Source organism: Bidens hawaiensis, unplaced genomic scaffold (genome assembly GCF_021521415.1).
Source record: "Bidens hawaiensis isolate Kalapana, Puna unplaced genomic scaffold, B.hawaiensis_p1.1 tig00020674_1, whole genome shotgun sequence".
In the NCBI taxonomy this organism is placed as follows: Eukaryota; Viridiplantae; Streptophyta; class Magnoliopsida; order Asterales; family Asteraceae; genus Bidens; species Bidens hawaiensis.
In genome coordinates this window covers 44,755-54,574 of record NW_027493173.1, presented here as the reverse complement: position 1 = coordinate 54,574, position 9,820 = coordinate 44,755, and the positions used below count along the sequence as shown (strand labels likewise).

General features: G+C 34.9%; 1 pseudogene; it reads left to right on the top strand.

Moving 5' to 3' along the window:
* The first annotated feature begins 468 nt into the window (after positions 1 to 468).
* On the top strand, positions 469 to 1,851 carry LOC143561397 (putative aspartic proteinase GIP2 pseudogene; annotated as a pseudogene).
* Positions 1,852 to 9,820: the final 7,969 nt, after the last annotated feature.

The following is a 9,820-nucleotide window of genomic DNA, read 5'->3' as shown; positions in this document are numbered from 1 at the left end:
ATTCTTTCCTTTTTACTGGATAGATCTTAATGTGACGTAAATAAATCACACGACCTGACAAAAATGTTATTATATTACATAGAGTTTGAATACAAGAAAAGTTAACACGTTTTTTAATAATCATTAACACAGAAACCAGTAATCACATATTTGTAGGATGTTAGGGATGAGCTCGTACCGGTACCGACCGGTACAGGTATCGAAAAATTGTAAATTCTTAGTACCGGTACGTACCGGGATAGTCCGGTACCGAAGGTAAAAATTTGGGAAATACCGGTACCGTACAGTACCGATCCCGAAACTCAAACTTTTGGTACCGATTCGGTAACGACGATACCGAATGGTACCGATTTCAATACCGGTACAAAATTTGATCATCCCTAGTTATGAATATTATATAAAGAAAAAAAAAAGAATATAAAAAGATATAATTAGCCTCATGTGAGTATACTTATATAAATAAATAAACAGAAGCGTCTATAAATTATAAGATTACTACATTGACCAAGATCGTTCATCTCTTCAATGGCTACTTCTTCATTCACATTTGTTTTCTTGTGTTTGCTCTGTGTTGTGTCTTCGTCTGTAGCCAAAACATCACCCCGCCCGCTTCTAAAAGTTACGAAAGATGCGAAAACACTTCAATACATCACACAAATTTACCAGAGAACACCTCTAGTTCCTGTTAATCTAACCCTCGATCTTGGTGGCCCCTTCATGTGGGTCAGCTGTTGGAAGAGAGTCCCGAACTCCATTGAGCTTCCGAGCTACAACTCCTCCACCTACACTCCAGCCCTTTGTGGCTCTGCTGCGTGCAGACTTCTCAACGACCCTAATTCGTGCTACAAAACATCATATTGCCAACCTGAACACCCTGGCTGCTACAACAAGGCTTGCCAACAGATGGCATATACCACTATCGCTTTTATGGGTGATACCGGCGATCTTGGTGCAGACGTAATCAAGATACAGTCCACCAATGGAAAGAACCTAAGTGTCCCTCGCCTACATTTCTTATGCGGTACTCCTAGAATTAGTGAGGGTCTTGCTAGTGGTGTTACTGGAATGGCGGGTCTTGGATGGAATAAGGCTTCACTCCCTGCTCAGTTGTCTTCTTATTATAGACTCGACAATAAGTTTGCTCTGTGTTTGAGTTCCTCAAAAAGATCTAGTGGCTTTGTGTTCTTTGGAGATGGACCATACACTTTGCTTCCAAATGTTGATGCGTCATCTTCTCTTACCTACACTCCTCTCATTGTAAACCCGCTTAGGGGACCTGAGTTTAGTGTTGGGAATGTCTCACCTAGGTACTTCATTGGAGTCAAGTCGATCAAAGTCAATGGCAAGCGGGTGAAGGGGTTCAATGAAAATTTGTTTTCCTTCGATTCTGAAGGTAATGGAGGGACAACGATCAGCACCGTCGATGCTTACACCATCCTGGAATCATCAATCTAGAGTTCAGTAGTAGCAGCCTTTGTGAAAGCAATGCCCAAGAACATGACAAAGGTTCCTAATGCAGCGCCTTTTGAAACATGTTTTAGCTCAAAGAACATCAGTAGCACCCGTCTAGGTCCGTCTGTACCTTCCATCGATCTTGAATTGCAAAGCAAGAATGTGTGGAGGATACATGGTGCAAACTCCATGGTTAAGGTGAAGAAGAACGTTTTATGCCTTGGATTCATTGACGCAGGGAAATATAACAGAACGATCGCTCCAGTGATGATTGGAGGTCATCAAATTGAGGATAATCTACTACAGTTTGATCTTTCAAAATCAAGTCTTGAATTCAGTTCATCACTTCTTGGACGATCAACTTCGTGTGCTAACTTTAAATTTACATCAACCACTTAGATCGAGTTCAAAGGACTTCAATTCGGTTGATGAATAATTCAAACTATGGAAGGAGTCATAACAACGGGTCAGAAGCTTTGAATTTTGCAGTTGATCAAGTTTGTTTAGTAGGTCATTGGTTTCTGCTTAATTTGCTAGTCAGTTCCTTTTAGTATTTAAGAGCATCCACAACAACAAATTTTCACAAATCGCTACATCATTGCCACATCAGTTTTCAAACTTCTCCTAAAGACCTTACTTTTTTCCACACTACACAAACCGACACATCATCATATACTACCTTATATTTAATCAAGTTAAAATACCTTACTATATATTTAATTATTATATTAATCACCTAAAAAATTATATACCAATAAATTGGATGTGGCTCAATGGTAGAGCACTCACTTTACTAGTGAGAGGTAGGGAGTTCAAACCCCACTACCACCAATTTATATGGAAGATATGAGGGATGACCCTAACTTGCCACGGTTCGAGTCCTGATCTCACCCGGTTTTACCGGCTCATCACTGTCGTGCCGTTTGGCGGGCGTGGGGTCGGCTTTTATCCAGTGAATCCCTCAACAGGTGGACCGCTAGGGGCTCCGTCCGTCTGGACTAATGGCTAGCTCGGGCTACCTTTAGCCATTGGGGGTCGCGTACGAAATACCCGGCGTTACTTAGTTGGCCGTTAAAAAAATATATATACCACATCGCATTATTATATTAATCACCTGATAATAATACATACTACATTATTATATTATTATCCAATATTAAAACTTGGCTCAAAAAAAGCTAATAAATTAATACTATAATCTTTATTATATACCACATCGCACTCATCCCCATTCCCTACCACTTCCCTTTCCCTGTTTTTCATTTGTTTTTCATTTTAAATCTGAAAATGATGACCCATCAAGAAAAATGATACCCACTCGTCGGAGCTTCAAAATTCGATTTATTCAAACCGTCTGTCTTCTGTAACCATCACGAATAGCGGTTAGTCTCCTTCAAATGGATCAGATCCAAATCTCGTTCATGGAAGTTGAAATCGATTTTTATTAATTAATATATAAAGGGGCCCACATATATTGGTTCTTCTCACGTTTGCAGAGCCAGACTTCTTCAGCGGACTTTCGTGCTACAACGGTGACGTCCAGTGGATCTTAGTCCGCCGCTTGCCAACGGTATCCGGACCTCGGGCAACCCACCCCGTTTTGGATGCTCTAAGTCCCTGTACGTTCTCTTTTACCGGTATGCAATGGATAATAAATGATACGGTTACAAAGATTGGAGAAGAAGAAACCAAATAGAGGAGGAAATATTATCTCAAAACATTCTAATCTCCATTACAAATCAAACGAAACTAAATAGAATTCCAATTACAAAAGACACTCCCAACTAAACCAAAATAGCATACCACTCCCTAACATTAAAATAATAATAAAACATAAATATAAATAATATAAATTACGTAACAATACTCCTCCGTTAACCTACTTTTTGCCCTCAAAAAGTAAGCCCTTCAACTCAAGCATCAACCTAGATCATCTTGTTCGAGGTTCTCATCGTCTTCAACATGAATCACAAAAAGTTGTTTCTTCTTAAAGTTATGCCCCGGGACGAACTTTTCAGAACACCAAAAGCATTCCCCCTTTGACCTTTTTAAGTCAAGTTCCTCACTCGTCAAGCGCTTCGAGTTGACATTTTTCGGTTTATAAACCGATGGCTCGTTGACTCCAGTTGTTGGATTTGGCAACAAGGGAAGTTTTGAAGCATTGATAGTAAGGGTAATTTTGGTATCTTCGCGTTGCGAACCATCCTCCACATCTTTAAGTCGATTCATCAAGCTCGTGTTGTTGATGGTTTGAAGTCTCGCTAACCCACACGCCTCATGTAACGTTTGGGGCTTGAACATCTTTACCGGACCTTTTATTCCCGGCTTCAAACCTTTCACATATAGGCTAACGACATATGGTTCACTAATCGTAACCTTGTTAAGCAAGCGATCGAAACCTGAATTATAGTCATGTAGGCCATCGATGTCATCAGTAATCTGAACCAGAGATGCTATTTCTTCCATTGCATCTTCAAACATGGCATTAGAGAAGCGTGCTGAAATAGCCTTCACATAGTCTGCCCATGGCAGATCTGCTATGGAACCCTTGCGGATTTTCATAAAGGCTTGATGCCACTCGATAGCATCCCCTTCGAGATGTATAACCGCACATCTGAGTTTCGCATTATCTGGAGTCTCATCGATGATGAAGAAGTGTTCACAACGATGAATCCAGCCCTCAACGTTTTCCCCGTTAAACTTGGGGAAATCGACCTTACCCACTCGCATCTGCCGATAATTGACTCGTGCATCTGCACCGGTGTTGCGGGCATCACCAATACCAGAACCATTAATCGCCTTCAAGATCTGTTCTTGTTGGCTCATCATGGCGGCTAGGGTTGCTTGGAGTTCGGATATGGCTTTTTCGTGATCCTTGATTGTCTTCTCAACCTCTTGACTGCGAGTGTTAGTCATCTCAGCGGTTGCGAATCCGATGAAGATCGCCTGGAAAAAGCTTTGATACCTATTATACGGTTACAAAGATTGGAGAAGAAGAAACCAAATAGAGGAGGAATTATTATCTCAAAACATTCTGATCTCCATTCCAAATCAAACGAAACTAAATAGAATTCTAATTACAAAAGACACCCCCAACTAAACCAAAATAGCATACCACTCCCTAACATTAAAATAATAATAAAACATAAATATAAATAATATAAATTATGTAACAATAAATGAACGCTTCTGAGTACGTACTTGCGTGAGTTATCGCTTTTTTGTTATCTATATGATTCTTAGTTCGTTTACTAATATTGTAGTGTTGAATGTTAATCTTGAAACAAGTTATTATGAAAGTTTTAAAGGAAGGCTAAGTGAAAGAGTTTAATTAATTAGTATTCAACTAATAATTTGAACGCTTAGATTTATTGATTTAGTATTTTATTTATTTTCATGTTATCTTATGTAAGGCCCATGTAACGCTAATCTTACTGCTCTAATAAATAACTACTACCATTTGTCACTTGTCACACTCTCATTCATTCTCATACTTTTTAACCCATTTTATAAAATATGAATCCTACATGGGTCATTACCCACCCACTTTATTGTTATTCCTACTATCTTTTATTCCAATCAAACCCTATATCTCAAATTTCTCCTAACTCCATCACGAACTATCGGTCCTCTCCATGGCCTCCACCACCACCAATGCCGGCTACGAAATAGCCTATCTCCACGGGCGCCACCATCACTATCGCCCCTCTCCACGGCCACCACCACCACATCCTTTAGATATCGATAAATTCTTGTGAGGTATTGATAATATGATGATGGAGGTTTAGGGTTTACATTTTTCTTTCGATTATTCTAGAAGTTATTTTGATTTGATTGATGGCTAATCCACGGTGTTATTTGGATATCAGTATCGGCGAATCCACGATGTTATTTGAAATCCGGTATTCAGATTGTGAGATACCTTAACGTTGTTCTGTTGGTTTTATGGTTAGTTTTGTGATTCTTTTATTGTTTCTATCATCAGTGTATTGCTCCTCCTGTAAGTGTGTAAAACCATCAAGGAAAATTAAACATTGTTTTGAGCTCAGAATTATTGCAAATTATATGTATTGAGTCAAGCTAATGTATAATACAATAACCTAAAGCCATAATTTTGGATGATTGTTGAAAGCGATATAAAGCCGATTTTTCGGGCTGTCAACTGGTTCAGTCGGTTAGCTGACAGAAATATGTCAACTGGCTCCTATCTGAATTGCCGGTGTTGGTGTTTTCAGTTCAGTCGTTTTGTCGGTCCGGTTTTCAAAATTATTGTATAAAACATCATGTTTAGTTTGATGTTCCAAATATTGATTGATTAAAAAATGTTGATTCTTGCTTTTAACAAGTATTAATAACAGCTCAATTGCTAAAATGCAATCTCTACTTTACAATTCTCATCATCACTCAATATCAAAAGATTCATTTTCTTTTATTTCATTAACTATTCCAAATATTGTTCTTATTATTAGTATTATTATATTGTGGTGGTTGTTGAAATAATATTTGCTTCAAATGCGTGTAATTTTAATTATTGTTATTATTATTATTAAATTGGGGTTGTTATTGTTGCTGCAGAAGAAAGGCTTAATGATATAGTTGGAAGTGCGTATTATGTTGCACCGAAAGTGCTGGATACATACTCCTATAGTCCAACCCTACTTCTCTAGCAATGATTGTGATTGTGTTTTCGTTAAAATGGTTAAATCTTCATATATAGCTTAACACACCATTAATTTTTATGGATCATTTGGTTTACTTTAAACGTACAGAGAATACTTTGTATCTATATTTATAAAAATTTGAATTATTTTTATATTTTTAATTTATATTTTTAATTTAATCACAATATACAAATGGTAATTTAGACCTAAAACAAAATTTGCACCTGATCGACTGTAATTTAATATAATTGGAGAGGTACTCCAATAGTCTCAATTAAATTCACTGGCATATTTTTGTTATATAGTGTGGTCAACTGATTGTTATATAATCTACAATTTGATATTTAAAGCAGAAGTCTCAATAATTATTTACGTCAATTAAAATTTAAAACAAAAATATTATTTTTAACGTAAAATAATATTTTTACGTTGGATTGAAAAAAGAAATAACTTTGAGTTAGACTATTTTAGAACTCTTCGAAACAGTTTGTTACTAATTTTATAAAGCGTTCATGTATCATTAATCATTACATTTTAATTTTAAATACTAATAGTCTGGAATAATATTAAAATGGCTAAACAAAAGCCTGAAATAATTTGATTAAGAATTCATGTGATTTTACAACAAAATAATCGTGAAATATCCAATTTTTGTTAGAAAATAGGTTAGTATTTTTTTTTGTCATTTTCCATTAATATGAAATGAAAAACAAATAATTTTGTTATATTTTAATTTCCGGTTTTATATGTTGCTTGATTATACAATTATTAATTGTAAAATATAAGTCAAGTAAAAATCTGTCATACACATAGACACCAAATTTATCATGATCAATCAGTTTCAAATTATAAAGTTTATAAGGATGACTATATCATCAAAGTTCAAGTAATCTGTTTTTTTTGGATAATCATGTTTTTGGAATAAACATGAGTAGATGATCTCATATGATATTATATAAATTTATTAATATGTATGATATTTTACGTGTATGAATATGTTATTTTTGTAGTTTCATGGATATTTTATCATTTATCTAGGGTTGACATTACTTGAAGAATCTTATTTGTCACACTCACAACTATACGTGGCTATATCAAGAGTTATAATCATACCTATATGTTACCTTATCAAGTGTTACAAGTAGGCATGGACTAAAGATTTTGATATGTGATAGACAATGTATACCAACCAATACTATCATAAATGTAGTGTACAAATGAGGTTTTACTTATTTATAACATATTTGTGTAATCTTAGTTATGTAATTTCTGTAATTTTAATGTAAATTGTAACTGTATAAAATATATGTTCATGTTGTTAACTATATTTCATTTAATTGTTAAAGTATAAAACTTTTAACAATTACCCGTGTAATACACGGGCCTCAAACTAGTATTCAATATTATTATTAGAATTGTGTATGTCTTTCAGTTTGCTTATAGTCGATTTATTACATATTCAGTACGTTTATTTTGTACGGTAATAGCCCATTGGGTAATCCCACTTAGGCCCATAAAATGAAAACCTATGAGAAATGGGTACCCTATAAAAGGGTCGCTTTCACCCATTTTTCCAAACTAACTTTTTCATATTTCAATCTCACTTCACTTTCACTCTCTACAAACTTTATATTTTTCTTTCATTTTGTTTTTGCAATACTAAGATATGAGATCCTTATGCTGTTACTGATTTCCACTAACTAATAATACAGATTATTCCGAGTAAAGTTGTGAGATCCATAATATAGGACCTACAACTGGCATAAGAGCTTCGGCCCAACCTTTTATGGTTTTCAGATCATACTTTTCGGATTTTGATCTTAGTTTTTGTTGGATTTGATGTTGTTTTCGAGTTATTCACTACTTTTGGAGTATTTACACCTTAGATCTACACAAAAATCTCAAATCTTTTTTTTTTTGTTTTTTTTGTTTTTTTTGTTTTTGAGTTTTTATGTCCATTTCAGATTTGGTTGAAAAAGTAGTGGTTTTTAGACTAAAGTCTTTTTGACTTTATTGGAAGTTTAGGTGTTAACTTTTTAAAAAAAAATTCATTGTAGCAATCGCATCGCTGCAGCATCCGGATCACTGTAGCAATCACGACACTGCATCAATCGCAACACTGTTCACATTCGGATTAATGTAGCATTCGGATTTGGATTACTATTCACATCCAGACTCGAAAAATAAAAGAATACTTATAAAATAAAATTTCTAGGATGGCGTTTATTCAAGACATGAGCTCAAGTGGTCAGGAAAATACAAATAAAACAATCGAGGCTACTACCGAGGTACACACTCACTTATGCTCTAAATTATGCATAGAAAAGGTAGAAAATTATAGAACCCATAATGCTAATTTGTTAAGAGAAAAACAATGACATTAGGTACCAAAATGATGAGTATAAGAAATCTAAGAAGATATTTACCACTATAATTAAGACTCATCATGATGACATGACAAACTTAGTCAAAAGTTATTTGAAGCAAATTTGAAAGTTGATTCTCACAAAAAAGTGAATAACTAGTTTAAATGCTTTTATTGAAGAATTTGAGCTTGATCTTTCCAAAAGAAAGATAACTGTCGAAAAATTTGAAATGGCTTCTGATAAGTTGAATGGTATTATTGGTTTACAAATGATGGTGAAATAAAAGAGGGGTATTGGATATAATTTTACTACAGTTCCACTACCATTTAATGATAATTATATATCCCTACCCCACTTTAGTTTCAACACCCCTCCAGAAAATGAAATGGTCTATGGAATTGATCATGTACCAAAGTCTAAGATATTCGTCCATGAGGTATCTTTGAAAATTGATCTAGTTAGTGAACCAGTGAGTACTAATGGAAGTTCATCTTGTTCAGCAGGTGATGTCTTTGTGAGTTGTGGACATGCTGATGATGAAACAAAAATTTTTCAAGAAGATAACCAAGATTTTCTAAAACTAAAACAATCTAAATCTAGTACTGATAAATCCGTTGACTTGATTGGTAATGTTTGTGTTAGTTTAGATGATAATGTTGGTTACGTTTTGGTTAATCATGATTGTGTTGATTTGGTGGATAATGAAAATGTTGGCATTGGTTATGGCTTTGATAAGTTAGTTAATGATGGCTGCATTGATAGTTGTGTTGATATGAATGAACATGCCATCATTGATGTGCCAAGTTGCTTATCAACAATTTTGTACGGTTAAGACTGACTATATTAAAAAAATGTTAATCAACCAAGTACTTCTAGCAAGTATATTCCATATCATAATCGCTAAACATTTTCCCAAATAACTAATCATTTTAATCATTCTCAATATTGCAATTTTGTTGTCAAAAATTATTATGGGTATGGGTGTTATGGAAATATTGAAACATATTATGAAAATGCTTTTGATGATAGAGGTTTCAATTTAGACAAGGGATATGAAAGTGAAAGTGAATATCACTTCTCAAATCCATTTTCTTCTCCACAGTTCAGTCAGTCATACAATGCTGATAACTATTACAGTTATCCCGAGAGAAAGTGTTATTTTATTCGTGGTCATTCCTCTCACCTTGCAAGACATTGCAAACATTGTTTCAAGCAACAATTTGATATCCAGAGGCAGCTTAGTCAGGCCCAAAAGGAGCTTTTATTAGCCTAGATTCAAGGACTGTTCAAGCTAATAGTGAACCCTGTGAAGTGGATGTGAGATCCAATGTTAATAAAGTA